This window comes from Augochlora pura, chromosome 10 (genome assembly GCF_028453695.1).
Source record: "Augochlora pura isolate Apur16 chromosome 10, APUR_v2.2.1, whole genome shotgun sequence".
NCBI classification, from domain to species: Eukaryota; Metazoa; Arthropoda; class Insecta; order Hymenoptera; family Halictidae; genus Augochlora; species Augochlora pura.
The window spans coordinates 10,383,138-10,401,767 of NC_135781.1; positions in this window are offsets into that span (position 1 = coordinate 10,383,138).

Genomic DNA, 18,630 nt, shown 5'->3' on the forward strand with positions numbered 1-18,630 from the left:
TTTAGAGAAAATCGTGAAACAGTCGAGTGCATTGTTTTCAGAGACCACAGACGAGGACAAACAAATTTTCGTACCATTTTCTAAAGATATACGAAAGTTTGCATAACTAGTTGTAAGTTCAGCCTGCCCATCTTTTATTTATCAGTCGAAAGTGGCTGATTAACATACCATTAATTTTATTATCGTTTCTACAAATAAGTTACGTTGAAATCATTTATGTGTAGTTAGAAATTCGAGAAGACTGCATTCGTTTGCATAATTTCGTACCCTCGCGAGATCAGTGAACGAAATGTATGAAAGGTCATAGCGTTTCATATATGTAGGCCCATTGCTTAACACTGCGAAGAGTCTCCGTCGCAAGGATAACTAGTCGTTTTTATGAATCCTCGTTCGCGATCGAGAATTTATGACAATTCCGTTTTTTTTTTCGCGGAACGTTACGACCGGCAATCTTTGCGCTGTACCCTCGTTGGCATTCGAATCGCGCAACGCCCCTTTTTTTTTCTCGTCGCAAGATTTTTCTTCATGAATTAAATATCCTGCGGAGCATGCCCCTTGGCAATTTATACTTTATATTATTGCAGGCTTAATGCAATGTTATTCTTGGTACACCGGGTTTGTTATTCGATAGTTGCCAACAAACATTACAAGCATGCACATTGTCCAACGACGAGACACCGTTAAAGTCTATTTAGACATCCGATATCAAGGGTAGGAATAAAAATAATACTCAAAATGTTAATAGTCGATGATTAGAGAACAATGTTTACCGAGTTTTTCAGTTCCCTTTTTTTCTTATAAGGCCAATTGTAAATGTTGCTACATTTTGCTAACATAAACAATATTTTATCAAAGTAGTTAATTACTAGTAGTTAATTAAATTTTCATTGGATGTAGGGTGCAAGTGGCTTGAACAAAATTCTAATTGTTCCAGCAGTATTAATTTTTAATGAAGCAGGATGATTTAAAAAGTGTTCATAGTAAAGAGCATATTGGTAAACGTTGTACAAATTTAATTCTAAATTGTTTATTGTATTTGCTATCACATTCTTGTCTAGATTAAGTGTCCACAAAGGTATAGCTTACATGTTATACGTACGCATATATTTATTTAAGAATTCCGTACGAGTTACATGTGACATCCATCCCTTTTTTGCCAGTATTTCCGCTTTCCCTTCCTCGTTTACTTAAGCACTTCTCGCATGCAATATCCATTTACATCATTTCTTCCATAATTTTTCCCTTCCGTCCCGCTTTTCTTTATTTTACATTGCCCCTAATACGAACTCGGAACACTATTTCCGATACTTCAAGTGATTAAAATCAAAATAATGTCTTTGTAGAAATTTCACTTCTTATTTAGAATGCAATTTTATTTTTATTTAGAATAACAATTACTTTAAACATTTTTCCCAGTATTATTTACCAACTTATGCCACCTAAACAGTGGGCAAATTAAATGAGCGGGAGTAGAATAAATGAATGGTTTCTGTGGATAGCTGAATTGATCGATTCAACGAAACAAAAAGGATCCAAATCACGGTCCATCGATTCCCATCGTTTTTTGCGCGCAAAAGAAGAGATCCATTCGGATCCCGCGGTTTCGATCTCAAGTTTCGAATGGTCCCAGTTCGTAAACCCGTGGCGGACCTTTCACTTTTTCACCTACCACGTTATGAAACCTCGCAAAATCTCGCGTGATTAATTGCACCGCCAGGGTTTTGGCAAGGTGTCGTGACTCGTCCGAGCGAAAAGAATTATTTCAAAAGGATCGGGGGTACGGAACTCGGTAAACTCGGCCGTATATGATTTTATAGTTAACGACGAAATCATGGTTTCCTTCCTATTTCGGTATGCACACGGGGAAACGCAGTAACGACATGCAACGAACAGAATTAGCTCCCCGCTTTCGCGATTATAATGTGGACCCATTAACCACCGACAAGTACTGATATTTTTCAGAACGGTGACGCTTCGTCGGGCACAAGATAGATTGCGGGAGTGACCGAAACGCGTGACAATGCTGGGACTTTCTATTGCAACGATGGCCAGCCTATATCAAACCGTTTGAAGGTGCATCGCGATGCAGTTGACGTCTGCGCTGCGCAACTTTCGTTTAAAATTAATTTAGGAATTGTTGGAGTGTACGAGGTAGTATGAATCACGCTGGATCCTTGACTTACTTAAAGGGCACAGCCGATTAAGATGGTGAAAACTGCCCTTAGAGGTTTTTCAATGAGTCATACACCGATCGATAGCTGACCAATGAAAACTCATCTGCGCAAAATTTTAACCCTGTAACTTGTCCGTGAGGGTAGTTACAGGGTAAATTAGATTTCGCGGTTTCCCGGCATTTCTCCACTTTTAGCGGCTTTCTAAAATTTTGATTTCATAATAAAAAATTATTTGTTTCGATGCCATAACGTTTGAAATTACTTAATCCACACTCGCGGTAAACTAAAAAAGTAGTAGGTTCATTCTGACAGTAAAAAACTTCGACACATTGGGTTTTCATTTTTTTTGACAATGTTGCAGGCGAGCAAAAAATCTGAGAAAAATTGAGTACACGAGCCGTGATAGTACCTTGTCAGGGAGCTAATGTAAAAGTTTTACCGATTTTAGTTTTCGAGAAATCTTCAATTTTCCGATTTCTTGGGGGTTTTTCATTTTTGATAATCACAGCTTGCAACTGAAAAATTTGAAAAAGTTCTCTAACATGCGGCTTAATGTCCAAAATAAGCCATATTTTTTCAAGATTTTAGAAAACTGCTAAAAGTCTAATTTACCCTGTAACTACCCTCACGGACAACTTACAGGGTTAAAATTTTGCACAGATGAGTTTTTATTGGTCAGCTATCGATCGGTGTATGACTCATTGAAAAACCTCTAAGGGCAGTTTTGACCATCTTAATCGGCTATGCCCTTTGATTCATTAACTTGTAAGTAGGGAGAATTGTGTGTGGACGAAATTGTAAGTAACAAACGGCTACTTATTAACTATTGTGATTGATCGAGTAAAATTGAGTTCGTTTAAGTTTGAGTGAAGTTAGAAGTACGGAACATATATTGTAAATAATAAAATGTTTTTCATTAGAATTTATTTGAGGTTCTGTAAAATTTCAAACAGGAACGTTGTAAATTGAACAGAAGGTGTGGAAAACAAATTGCAAATGTTAGAATGTTTCCTATCAAAAATAATAATTGGCTTCAATTAAGTGCGATTTACTTTAGTATGTTATAAGTAATACCAACAGAAAGTGAACTAAGCTGTAAATGTTAAAATGCATTCCATTAAAACTTGAGGTAATCCTGGTTCAATGGCTTAGTGAGCAGAAGAAGTGTGATCCTTTCATGAGATCAGTCTGACATAATATTGCCATAGAAGAAGAAGAAAAAGAAGAAGGACATAGTACATTGATTGAAGTTGTGTAAGGTATTCTGAAAGATTGTAAGAAAATTATTATCTTACTTTTCCATAAATCAGTTGTCAGTTTTGGTATCAGTGTTCTCCACGTGCTAATTGAGGTAATGAGCATCGACTGATGTTACGAACGGACCTTTCCGTGAACGAGAATGATGTTGACCGATCTAAAAATGAAACGAGCGTGAAACTACGATATAAGTATGTTAACTTATGTACCGGTGTATAAAAAATCGAGAACAAAGGTGGGAATACAATGGTTCGAACACAATGGATACTTTGCAGATATTACAAGCGATTGCGTAAGAGTCGAACCGGTTTTTAGGAACACTGAATCCGAAGTTACTTGCAGCATAGTTTCTTTGGTTCACTTTCGATCGGTACAGCTGACAATCAATAAATGGTAAAATTGAACGACTACCCTTTCAATGTGAAAGGAAAACTGTGAACGCCGAGCTATTTACACTGTCCGACCTAAAAAACCGGACCCTGTAGAATTCATCTGAACTTATCGTCACCACTTTTTTATGTAAATATCGATTTTTATTAATTAGATTTTAAAAGGCAGTTAGGAAACGTATGTCATGGTGCATGCTGCATAACGGTGTCACATAACCCTTTAGTGTGTTGTATTTTCCACGAATATTCAACCCTACTAATTTCATCAAATAATACATAAACTACATTCAACTACAGATTTAAAGTTTATTACAACAAATATTCCATAAGTTTGTATAAGTAACGTAAATTTCGCTAAAGTCAAATTTAAATTCAGAAAAATGAATAGTTAGAGATGACACAGAATTATGTCGCTCACAGATTTATGTGGTAATAAGCATGTCAGTTGACTATTTGTAAAACTGATAAACAGTTATAAAAGAAATATCAAAGCGCAATTGATAACATAATTTCTACCTCGCACCCTGAGCATTTAGTTGTTCCAAAAAATCGAGGTTCTGTTCCAGAAAACATGTGTAAAAATATCCTGTTGAAATCCAAAGAAAAAGACTTCCAACGAAGCTCCTTCGGAAATCATACTCGCAACTTGGAAGTTGTATAATTGTATAAGGTATCGTACTCGAGGCTTACGCTAGATCCGCTATTAAAGTTGCGGCAACACAGCCTAGTTATGACTCTAAACTATAAACGAAACCCCGGTAAAAGAAACAACCTCTTAGCGACGAAAAGTGAACGCGTCGCCGGCAGTCAGGCTTTCGTTCGCGATCGAATCGATAAGGGACAGCTGTTGAACAGGTCGTCGATCGCGGGGTCGTTTGCTCCAGGGAGCATTAGTCGTCGCCGGTAAAAATTCAGGTAAAATGTTCCCGCGACACGCGCGCGCCGATTGCATAATTCTTGTATAATTAGTATCGCAGCAAGTTGCGAAATTTTTCCGAGACCCGATCCATCGAGGTGTCAACGGGATCCGACAACGAATGACAAGTAAATCTCGGACCGATCTCTGGCCTACCTGTCGTTAATTGGAAATTAATTGTTAAACAGCAAAAACCGGACGGAAGTGTCTCCGTCTGGCGATCGTGTACGGAAGCAACCATAATCGAGGTCTCCAGCGACCGGTTCCCCGGTTGTCGGTAAAATCGCGATCGATCGGCGACGATCGAGACGTGTCGCTGCCAGTGGCGATCGCTTTCGCATAATTTTCTGAAGCTCGATGAACTCGACCAGGCAAAAGTATCGCTTCACCCCGATATTCTAACATTATTAAAACCAGTACTGTTAACACTTCGTCGACATGTTCAGCAAAAATAACTTAGCATTTAATTTTTTCAGTACACGACAATTTTTAGGAATCTCGCTCATTAGTTTCAAGATATTTAATTTAAAAAAATTTATAACCGGTCTCGGACTTTTGTAACGACACTTAATGACAGAGCTGTTTGATCTAAATATTGCGCAAGGATCACTGATTGTGACTCGTATCGACAGATGAGTTATTTTTAATGGTTAGCACTAGAACGATTGCATTTCGTAAGCCGTGTCAATCAAAAGTCGGATGTGTAGATTACAATAAAAGTATTAATTAATCACTTAAGTCGGTCTGTTGTCGGAACGTTTGACGGAACTTCCTCCGGTGTCACTGTAATTACGTGCGCGACTGTATGATTAAGATCCTTCCGAGGCACGTAAAAACGTTTTCAAAAAGAGAATGACAATTTCTTGCAGGATATTGTAGATCGTTGAACTGGTTGCATCAGTGATTTCTTCGGGTTGATGTAACCTGCTGCATAGAGAAGGTGGCATATAATCTGAAGGTGTACGATATGTTTCCTGAAACGATTATCTCCTAAGCTAGATGAATGAAATGTAAATTTTCCCCTCGCTATGATTACCGTTGATTATTTTGCGATGAACTGAGATTGAGTTGAACGACGAACGGGAATTATTCGAATGCTGACAAGGGATTAATAATCCTGCATCTTAATACCAGATGCTGCAATTTTTTTGCTTCGATTCTGTTTAAACATGTTTATAAGACGGATCGTTTTGTCACATAATAGCCAATCACTTTGACATTTAAATTTGAAAATTAAAACAATTTTTTGCGTCGACATCTTCATTTAGCAGATTCAGAATTAAAACCGTATTTTAAGAACGAATTGTAATAGAACGAGTATGAAACAGAAAGTAAAAAGTAATTACTGTAATGTATATATGTAATAATTAATAAATGAATTCTAAGTAAATTTTATGACTTTGTACAAGATCATTGAAACTGCCAAATTTTATGTCACTAATTTCATTCAATAGATTCAACTGTAGTACGAGTGTTAAATTCTACAGAATTGAATGGTTCAAAGAAATGCCAATAACTTTTCGTTTTTACAACATAACTGCAAGAGAAATACATAAAACGTTCGCCGGTGCATATTAATCTCGCAAAAGATCCGTTTCTCACACACAAAACAAGAAAGATAAGCATATCGAACATCGAGAGACAAATGCAGCGGCGAGTTCAGCAGCCCGTTTTCATGCTAATCGCCGTGCTGCAAGGTTATCAACAATCGCGGTGCAGTCGGTTCAGAATATCGATTCACAATTCCACGCGTTTTTCGCTTGACTTGCGAAACCGAAAATCGCGCACGTAAATCAGTGGTAGAAATATCGTCACCAGACCGAGTTACCTTGTCAAGAACATTTCCAAACCGTAAACGTGTCATTATTGTATCAGAATGGACTCCAGCCCGTATAGAGTCACTTTTTTTTCTATACAGCATGCCCTCGAGTATGCGAGTACCGGACAAAGATGCACACGGTGCTTAAAAACAATGTAACCGATTATTCATCAGCTGGCCTTGTTTCTGATTTACAACCATTCAGAAAACACAGCGCGTTCTCGAACACGCAGAAGCAATTTAATTGTTCCGAGATAACTTATTCGAAATCTTTGTAAAGTTAATAATAACGAAGATGACTTATATAAACATCTTGGAGATAAATAGGTTTGGAACTTGACCAATCGTAAAATTAAAATGTAGAATAGGTTCTTTCGTGTAACACAGTTACTGTACAAGGCAAACAAGCCGCATATTCATCATCTATGATTTCTGGGTTATGTTCGTTTTTCTCACAGCATCCTTGATAGTATAATCAATTCTTAACTCTGTATAATCAATAAACAAATTAGGACAGAATTGTGGGAGCTTATTTTTAAACACTGATTGAACCTTCGAATTGACTTGCATACTTGTAATTTTTTGCTTAAATTGACCTATATGATCCTAAGAAATTGATGTGCTATATTCTCTAAGCAATTTTCTTATCTTCTGCACTAATAAATGCATACATAGACGTTACGCGAACGTAATATCCACATCATGTCCAAATTAAAAACGTGCAACGTGTGAAAACATTTCTTATTCAAGAAATCGAATTCATTTCTCAGATAAGAAATCGAAGAAGAAAACTCATTCATTCAATTACACTTGATTCACAACACAGTCGCGATTAATTGAGTGATGAATTCCAGATACAATATATAATCAGATACAATAAGCGGCGAAGAAAAGCAATAAATCCAGTAACGTTTCATTGATCACCGAACTACCGGTTCGTGAGCGGACATGTAAATTAGCTGTCTTCTCGCGAGCGGCTGTTCTGTTGAAATAATCGCCGCCTACAGACTATGTATTTGCTTATCTCAGTCAAACGATCTAATCGTACAGCGTGCCTCGACCAGAAAGACGAAACAGAATTCCGAATTTCACGCGCAAAAACTTCTCGCGGAAATCTTTGTCCCGAACTGGTTCACGTAATCGGTGGACTTTCTTCTCGCTGCGATTCCACCATCGGTTTTTCGTCATCTTTTTCCCCCTCGTACGAATTTCGTGGAAATTCCGACGTAACAGGATTACCCGGAAATTGTTAGCCGGGTGGTCCACTTAACGCTGTTACGAAAACAAAGCGTGAATCATCGCAGCGAGCGTTTTCGGACCGGTTATGATGATTGGTGACACTTTCTCCGATGGATCCGGCGTCCATGTGAAATGATCGATGGTGGCATTAGGATAGTGCCAACATTACTTCTCGCAGCTATTGCTGGAGAAAAATATCTGTTTTAATTCTTCAACGTGGTTTAGTTCTTATTTCCAATCTTTAACTTCTTTCAAATGGTAGAAGAATTAGTTTACTAGACAATGGCTACAACATTTATTTCAGAAATTGCGACTGACTGGGATATTGGGTATAAGCATTGCGTTTCGTAGACTGACAATTTATAAGCATAGTGGAAATTTCATCTTTGTTTTACTTTTTGATATTACGAAATATCGCAAATGTCATGTAATATTTAGTTTGGCCGCATAAACGTTTAGACACCGGTAGTGATTATAAATCATGATACACGCGTACTTATTATACACGTGTGTAGATCCTCGTAATTGTTTTTTCTATCCAAAGAATGCCAACACGAAATCAGTAACGAAGCGGCCTCAGGGTTTTAGATTTTCGTCGATCCGAAATCAGAAACTGAGAGACGCTTGACGCTATGCTAACTGAAAGATCCTTAATCATGCCTCTGTCGCTATCGGTCGTTATTTTTTTTAGAAAGTCGAGTTGCATAAATTTCCATGTAACAAAATAAAAAGATTCGTATCAGTGACTTACGTGTCGATGCCGTAAGATACACGACTTTTTGTTCCTTTCCTTTTTAATGAAACGATGCGATACACATTTTTCCCCCCATTAGCATTAGTTCACAAACGTTCATGGATGATTAAACGTTTTTGTACAGATCGTTATAAAAATTTCCTTCTTCTAAAACTTATGGCAGCTGTAAATTCTGCTATCTCGTAACGGTGCGTTCTTAATTAATGGAATCGCCATTTATATTCAAAGCAAGAACTTCTGCTTTTTCTGTCCTCTCAAAATAGCATTGAATAATCGGATACAACCACGTGCATTATAAAAACGTCATCTGTGACTAGGAATAAACATTAAATAAATAAAAACTAGTCAAATATTCTTTAAAGTAGCAGCAACAAAAGGCGCGCGATACGCCGCTGTGCATATAGATTGCAACATTAAGGGGATATTTATGGCGAAACAAACATTCGCAATCATAAATATTTATTAATCCACTGTTTTTTGATGAGTTCTCCTCGCAGGTAATCATTGTTATAGATCTTCGCCTAATCTCCACGCGACAAAAGATTGTTTAATTTTCATGAATGATTCATGTTGTTGCAACTTGTGTGCACGATCGACCATAGTTCGAAATATCGATTGCATCACTGCCAATATCATTGATAAAACGAACCCACGAGGTTACATTACGTGGCTGCCACATAATGAGTATAGAAATTCATGCCGAAAAAAATCGCGGGATAATATTTTCCTAGTGCTCGACCATAAGCGATAACGTGTTTGATATTCGAATGATGCAATAAATATTCCCGGCAAAGCAAATAGGAACTTCATCCGGACAAAGCGGAATTGCCATTCGAATCCGCTATGTTCCTGGTTCTCTGAAGTGTGCTCATTGCCAGGCGGATTCGAATAGCCGACAGCGACCTTTCAACGGAGTGACGGAGAGGTGTCGATTAATTTTCCGTATCGAACGGGACCGATGGCGAAATTGTAACGTGAACGCGAGCGGCATTATGGCTTGTAAATAATTTCTTTACATAACCTAGACATTCCGAAATATCTAGATTATTACAAGGTTTGGCGGCGCCTCCTGATCGTCGATATTTATCAGAATTCCAATATTTACGTCGCGGAAACATGCGAAATCTACTTCGGGACACGTTGCTGCGTTTATGGAATTCTAAAAAATTGTAGCTACAAATTCGCGGCAATTTGTTGAACCTGTTAGCCGAGTGGTTTCTCTATCTGAAACATTTGCGATGGCGATACGTTAAACGATTAAAAGTCACTATCAACGCAAACCTATAGTATATTTTTTTTTATTCCAAAAAATAGCAAAGAAAGTTTAAAGAATTCCGGTAATTGTTCAGTAAACTAATGTGCCTATCGTCTAAACTTAATTTCAAGCGTTTAGTTCAAGAAGGTTAACTTTTGAAAAGTTTGTATCGTTTTGATATTGGTACGAATACTTTTGCGGGACACTGTAGCTCTAAATGATGTGATTAACGCAATAAAATACAACGTAATGACTATTGATCACTGATAAGTTAACGTTAAATGGTTAATAAAATAGTTCTTATGTTAATACATGTATAAATAACTTAAGTTTTTTACATTCTTTTTGTTAAACTGCAACTTTTCCGTGGACTGCTAGATCAAAGATTTAAAAGTAAGCGTTGGAGATAATCTAATGATTAACAAAAACGGGAAATATACGTTCTCTATAACCTTGCATTCAACTTTGCCAGCAAAAAATGGTCGACCTAAACACCTTCTAGATTTACGCAGCTCTCCTGTTTAATATTCAAACAATACACTGTTCAGAAGTACGCTGTTCATGTGCTACAAGTGCTACTCATAAACAATCGCATAAAAACTTTGTAGACAATTGTCCAATACAACATTTAACAATTCAAGTGCCGCATTACTCATTTATTGTGACACCTGGAAATTAATATTTATTGTAGTGTATCAAGTAATCCAACTTTTAAAATCGACATGGTACAAGAGAGTCGTAAAAGCAACTGCTGCAATAAACCTTGCTGTTCGTATTCTTGGAAACTGACGTAATAGTTATGTCAAGCGGTCTTTGACAATACATGGGGCATCAACAAAAAACTACAATGGGACTTCAGAGAACACTATCAATGTCTGGTGGTTTGAAATCTAATTGGTCGAGGCTATCAAGTTCAAATCGCATAAACCAACTAATGAGACTCCGTCGTTTGAGGAGTCGTTCCACCAACATAATGAAGTGACAGCGGTGTGTTGGTTTAGCTACTTGCAAGCAGGTTTCGACATCGAAAAAATTCTGACGAGTCATCGACGACGAATCCTTGACAATAACAGATCCCAAGAGAGGGTAGGAGAAAGAAGAGAGAGAGAGAGGAAGAGACAGATAGAGAAGAAAGTAAGATAAAGGAAGGAAAAGAGATTTGGCAAGAAACAAGTGCTGGATTAGCATCACCGTCGAAAGCTACCTATCGCGCAGAAATATGAACAAAAAAAATGACTCAACCTAGTTTTGTAAGCGCACGCACAGTGAACCTTGGCCTGCCGCAGACCTCTGGAATAGAAACGAGGAACTCCCTCGATTTCGCAGTTATGTTTCTCCCCTGAACCCATCCGCACCGTTGGATATCGCCGAGTCCTTTATCTGATGATACGTACCCATAGTATTTACCAAACGTCTATAACTCGTTCTGCGTACTTTCAGTCACGATGAGAACGCGCGGCCCTGACGGAGCTCATTAGAAACTCGAACACAGGGAAACAATCGTGTACCTCTTCCGAGGTATCTTCGAATCGAATCGGGATTCCGAGTATTTCCGTGACGAGCATAACTTTTAGCAGCGACGCGGGACATGCGTTTCTTCACCCGTAAATGGAGCGGTCGTTTCCTCAGGGACGAGTCGAAAATAAAACTGATCTGATGCAATTAATACAACCTTTTTAGGTAAAAATGTAAATTAAGGTATGTTGGACTTCAGTGATATGAAGGGCACTTTATAATATAATAATATCGATACGTTTACAATTTTGTTATTCTTCTTCGCAATTTCGACTTTATAGCTTCGCCAGCCGAGTACCAGAGCCAAGACCAGTATGAAAATAATTAAACATTTATGTACCTTTTTTCAAATATATATTGTTATTTATCACGGAATTATATTTACTTTGCAATATGATATCTTTCTTTGAACAGGAACATTTAAGTAGACAAAGGTGTTATTCTATAGACTGAAACGCTTAAAGAAGACAATTAGAAATATTAGATACAGTTTGTATAAAATGCGCGATTGTTTTAATAGCATTTTTAGCTGTAGGTATAGTATACCCGATCAATTATCATGTTTCAGTGGCTGCCATTAATTTCAGTGCTTACCAGCAATCGCTGTGCAATATATTTTCTAGTCATACCATAATACCCATTGTTCTCACCAATTCTGTTGCAATCCTTCTATAAAGGCTGCAACTCTCCTGGAGACAATCGTAAGTAAAACGCGGACTTTACGCAATCCTGACAAAATTGAATAAATGATGTACATTTTTGCACCAATTACTGTTTGACCAATTACGTTTATCAGGAGAAGAGCTAAATTTTTATTCAACTTCCGTTTCTCATTTCAATTAACCCAGAAAGCTACTGATCTGCATAAAGATCCGCAGGCTAATGCGAACCGTTCTTAGGTAACTCCGGGGATCTATCTTGATCGCGTTAAACAATCAGAAGCGCGGCGATTATTACCTTTCTAACGATGCAGGAAACGGTGATTCCCAAAGCGAAATGGAGCCCCGTTAAATCGGTCACGGACAAAACAATGATTCACTCGAACATCTTCGGCCAGGATCGATGTGCTTTCTGTTAATTAATCACCGTGAAAAGTAAAATGTCCACGAATGTGCGATCACGGGTCGGTCAATTTATCACAGAAACGCCGTATAATTCATTTCGCGCGAACAAGAAAAAAATGAAAAATTCAGAGACCCGTACGCAGCACGCGGAATCGATTCGAATCGGCGCGTTAATGTCCGCGATACGTTTATTTTTTTTTTACGTTTCCATGAATAAACCGGTGCCGGAACCATCGCCGTTCTATTCCAGGTCTCCCAGCACCTAAGGATCGTTACGTGGCCGACCGGTGTCCAGATAATGCGGCAATAAATGAAAATAAATAATCGAGCGCGTTTCCTCGCCGCTTACATAAATCGGCGACCGATTAAAAGCCGTGACTCTGGATGAAAAGATATACATAGCGCCATCCTTGGACGCATCGGCTCGTTGCGTCTGGCAGGGTTCGTCCATGAAAAGACGATGTCATTTTTTTGTCTTCTTTGTATTGGTTTCAAGGAGTACTGTTCTTTTTGCAGCGCCGCCACGCGTTTGGAATCGAACCGTCGATGAATCTCTTCTATCCGCCACGTATGGTAGTTCTAGCCAAATCTTTGGAGGTGCAGTACCGATTTAACGGATCAAATAATTTATTCGAAAGATAAACCGATTTTCATATGGACCACGAAGTGTTCGCAAAATTAAGTTTATAAAATGTTTTCGACTGTGTTAGAATGTCTGCTGTGAGTCCTCAAATATTTCCCAAATATCGTGATATATTCCTATAGATCTACAGTTATTGTCAGGCTCCACAATTTTTGTGTTGATTCCAAATTGTTTCATAAATTCAGATGTTTCTTGACATATCTACAAGTTGTTTTACACGCTCTATAATTTTTCTGAGGCTCCCATAATATTTTTTATGAATTTGGATACCTGCCTCCAGGTCTAAAACAGATTCCGCGGTCTACACATTTTTTGAATATGGTCCACAATTTCATTTAAGGATCCTAGTAATAATTCCCACATCCTAAAATCGTTCTGACGGTTTTGAAAATGTTCCCTGAACTCCAGAATTCTTGTACAGATCTTCATATTTAGTTTCATGCACGTTTTAGAAATCGTTTAACAGATCCTGCAACTTCTTAATATCACGTCCTAGAATTATGGTTTCAATATTACATTTAACAAGCGACATTAGGGCTAAAAGATGAGTATACAGAACAGCGAAGCATGTTTTTAAAATGCTGAAGAAAGCGATTCGCAAGAAGACAGCCCCGTTCCAGATCGAAGGATAATCCTTGCCAAGGACCAACGGAAGCGGAACCAAATCGCGCATGAAAGTGGCGTTGCGCAACGTCGAAAGTTTCTTCGATTCTTTTTTTCAACGAAACACCAATGAGTCGTTAACGCTGCGTCTGCAGGATTATTCCATAGGAGTGGTTCGACATTCCTTAGCGAATTGAGTAACCTTTATCCCACTAGGATAACGTCCACGTTTCTCTCGATCACGTTCCCGGCAGATTTTTCACGTGCGGATAGCCCGGTTATCGCGCACCATCTTTCAGGGTCTGCTGACAGAGTCCGGCGATCGGAGGATCTTCGATTTCGTCACTGGCGGCGTAATGATCGTTGTTCCTCTCATTTCTGCTGGAGTCGAGTAACAAGCGGAAACGTCGCAACTGGACAAACTTCAACGACGTGTTCTCCGACTTTCTGACGGGGCCTGGCAGTGTTTACAATGACGCGAATTATCTGCTTGTCAGTTGTGTCCTGCGGGGTTTTCTAGCGAACGAAAAATTACCTGGGAGAGAATGGATCCGTTGATTCGATCTTCACAGATGCCTGTTTGAAACGAAGATCGTGGAATATTTTGGACAGATTTTCTCAAGGTTTAAGTTCGGACATGATAAGTATATACAGAAAATTCATTGACAGTGAAACATTGAGAATGATTAACGTTAAAAATTACTCACATTAGCCATTAATGAAAATTATTCAGTGAATACAGCTAAATTATTACTGAATAATTACCATTAGCCTATACATATTATGCATTTATGGTAGAACACAAAACTGTGAAAAAAGAATTTAAGAAAAAAATGACTAAGTCCTGCCGTACAACTACGAACATGACTTTTTTTATCGGGTTAGACCAGTCATTTGACAACGAAAATTTCCACGGTGTCATTAGATTGATCGCAGCTGGCAGAAGCAAGATGCGATAAGAAGAGTCCGGTCATTGAGCCCGTGTCGAAGGACGCCAAGAGACTAAAGCGTGTGTTTACAAAGCAGTTCAAGGTGTTCGAACAACGATTCCGCGTGTCCACGCCTTGATGAGATTTCTGTCCCCGAGTTCGATGAATTATCGTCTTCACGATCGTAGTCATTTAAAGAACATTACCGAGTTGCGAAACCCTGGAATCAGTTCATCGGTTTCGAATGATACTAAACAGTTTGAAGTAAACTGCACGCGAAGGCGGTGGCTATTGTAATATAATGTTAAATTGAGTTTATCGTTGGGCAACGGTGAACGAGCATGCTCGTTGCCGTGGGAAAAACTTTCGACGGCGGTTACCAAATTTTCTATGGCGACAAGCTCGATCAGACGTGACGATTTCTTTGTCACGGATTAGCGACGCGTATCTTGCGCTCTGTTTTCTCTCGATTATTTCCGTCGCCTTGCACACGACACTTTTGGCAGAATCTGGTGGTACAACACTTTCGTAGACACTATTCCTTTCATGCAAGGTATACATATTTGGAAGTAAATCTAATCAGCGTTGGCTATAGATTTTAATGCGAGGTGAGTAACTTGTCGTTCAGAATGCTTACCTTAATTTACACCGAGTTCAGTAAACGATGTGGTACATTTAAAAACAGTTTAGAAAGTTCTTTTTGATCATTACACGGCGGATGTTGTGCATTGCTAAATTTATACCTCCTTCACGGCGATCATCGGCTGACGAAGTAAAAGATCTGTTTCTAACACCAGCATACTGAAATGGCCACCAATGATTTATTACTACAATTCGATAGAGAATGATATTAGTGAACATTTCAATAATGTTTTTACCTTCATTAGAACGTCGTATATTACTATAACTAGAAGAAGTACACTAGAAACAGTTTCTGAAAGTGATCTTCAGTGGTGAAGATTCCATTTCTTTCCTAAAACCCAACACACAAAAGTGTCAATTCTGTAGATTACTATTTCTAAACGAAACACAGTAAAATCAGTCATCTGGAATAGTCCTCTCGCAGTTAAAGCTCCTATTTATTTCCTAAAACTCGACGCACTACGCTGTTCGATTATTTTAACAGCATATTCACCTTTACACCGCGCAACCCCTAACACATTAAGAAACATTCTGTAATCACAATTTCTACAAATCATGTCACATGAACCATATAAAAGTCCCTGGCTTTTTTACGAGCATTATATAGCCAATACAATAAATCGAAATGCAATAAAAATTACATAACTTTAGGAAGTCGCCACCCAGTGTGCGAAATGGTTCAGTCTTGCGTAACAGTCTTGTCGTAAAGTACAGTGTATTCGTTTTAATGAAAATTACCGTTGGAAAAGTACCGGAATCTCGATCGCTTAAACAGCATTTAAAAATACAGGGAACGATGACGATACGTTTTTACGAACACGCGTTAATTGCCGGTAGCATTCGACGAGCAAGCTTTCACGGCTCGCGTCGAGTAAACAATTGGGCGATAATCTGGAACGAAAGTTCCGCGCTTCCAGGTGTGCACCGTGATGCAGATCGACGAGATCTGTTCAGGATCTTAATGGTATTTTCACTGAATGCGACAACGCAGCGGCGAACGAAACTGGAAACGTTTCGCGGAGAAAGCACGTCCACTGTTATCGAGCTGAATCCGATTTACGGGTGCGATTCGAGGCGACCCGTTCACAAATAATTGCACCAGAGTTTCTTTTTCGACTGCCTAATTAAGCGACGAGGATCTATTGTAGTAAGCGCTGGTGGTTTTGCATGACGTCAATCTCGAGGTCTGACGAGGGACGATCCCAATCTACTGTGTCTGGGGAACACAGTTCTCTGTTCTGGCTTTCTTCTGGTTAAATTAACGCGTTATGTGAAAGCTTTTATCTTGTGTTTTGCTTCTCCTTGATCTGCACTTAACTCTCGATAACGCCTAAATAGCAATCGGAAATTTTTAATCTTTTGTTGATGGTATCACGAAGAAATTGTATTTATACTACTTCACAGTGTTACTTCGTGCAGAATATAATGCAATTTAGTGCGATCTGGTTTTCTTTACAATAAGCATTCAAACAAAATACTGAAACATAATTCGTACATCTTGAAGAGTTCGTTTTGTCTGTTTATCCGTAAACCAACTAAAAGGGATTTCATTTGACCGAAATTATTTTCGTGACTCGAAGGCTTATCTGCGACTGTTTTGTATACAGCGGTAAGTGTTTACTGAATAATCAAGGAGAAATGTCATTTTAGAAAGCTTTGTGCGAAGGAAAAAATTAGTTACGTATAAGAACACACTTTTTCTATTCATGTATGAAATTGTGTAATAAAATTATCGTATCTGTTGTTTTCTTTTTACCCCTTTACTATAATATAATATCGCTTTTTTAAACTTTCTGAAGTTATATAACCTAATAAATTGAGATATAGATCCGACTAAATAGTTGATACATCAATTCTTCTCAATGGTTGCCACAACGTAAAAAATATTTAATATTGTATATAAGTAATAAAAAGTACAGATGTAACATCTTTTTGTTTGATACCTGTAGAATTTTTTCAGTGATCTGCGGTGAACATTAGCATAATATAAAATAATCTAAAGTAATTTGGAATCTTTTCTTGTCAGTAGAAATATCTTACGTTAATGTTCTAATGTCTCAAATAAGGGATAGTTCGTGCGAAGACTTGCAATCGTTCATACGTATGAATTCTGTATAGAAACGTGAATAAAAAAATTCAGGAAGTCAGTTTTCCTACAGAAACGCGACATTCGCTTTAAATGTCATTTCGAATGGATTCGATCAGAAAAGTTTAAAGTACAAAGTTAACATAAAACGTCGTCAACGTGATCTGCGGAAAGAATGGTCGACTTTCATAATGCGTACACGCCTTTATATAGATTTTTTAGATTGTTCGTATCAGAGTGGGGCACGGAGCAACCAGTTCCACGATCAAATACATCGGTGAAAAGGAAACAATTTGATACACTCGATACTCGAGTATCGAACATGAAGTAACAGCAACGTTTCGCGTTTCTAGTGACATAATAATTGATGTGCATTTCTTGTAGGAATCCACAGTGCACTCCTTAATAAAAGATATACAAGTAAATTGCTATAATGAGAAATTTTATAGATTTTCTATCTCTGACGATATAATAATAGTATCGTACTAATTGAATAAATAGATTCTTAAGCCATTATAGTTTTGCAGTTTCTGTCAATGAAGAAATCTATAATGAAAGGAAATAATTGTACTTTCTTATAGGAAACATTAAAACTGTGCAATTATCTTAAACTTGATAACAGTGATCATAAAATATGGTCGTAGAAATGTTCATTCTACAATCGCGAGAACTGCAACGTTTAATTTTACTGAACATCTATTAATACTGACTTATTATTTATTCTACAGATCCCTAAGCATTCATAATTTCTTATTCAACAATATAGAAAATCTGTTATTAAAATGAACCATTTTATTCTTGTAGTTCTATAAGTTTTTCAGTGTGATAAAAAGTTGTTCAGACAGAATACATGTCCATAAATTGATCGTAGCTACTCTAATCCTCTATAAATCCTGCAGCGAACATAAATTTGCAATAATTTAGAATACTTACAAATAAACGAAAATTCTACATTCCTTAGTTTTTTAAGGTTTTTTCAGTCGTGACACGTTTCACTATTAACAAGATTCACTACTCACTTACGAAAGCTATAACTAGTATATAGATCATTTCAGTAAATAAAAATAATCTAACTCAATTACGATAAACAGAAGTAAAGTAAATATAGTGTAAATCGATTACAAACGAACAGAGATAAAATAAAAATGGTCAAATTCGATTACAACGAACAGAATTAAAATAGAAATGATCTGACTCAATAACAATAAAAGGAAGTAAAATAAAAATGTTACTCTTCCTTAGATTCCGAAAAAATATCTAGTACAACAAAGTATTGAATATTCGTCATAGATTACAAAATCCCCTGTACATAAATTTTCCAGATCCCGGCGGAAAGTTGCCAGAG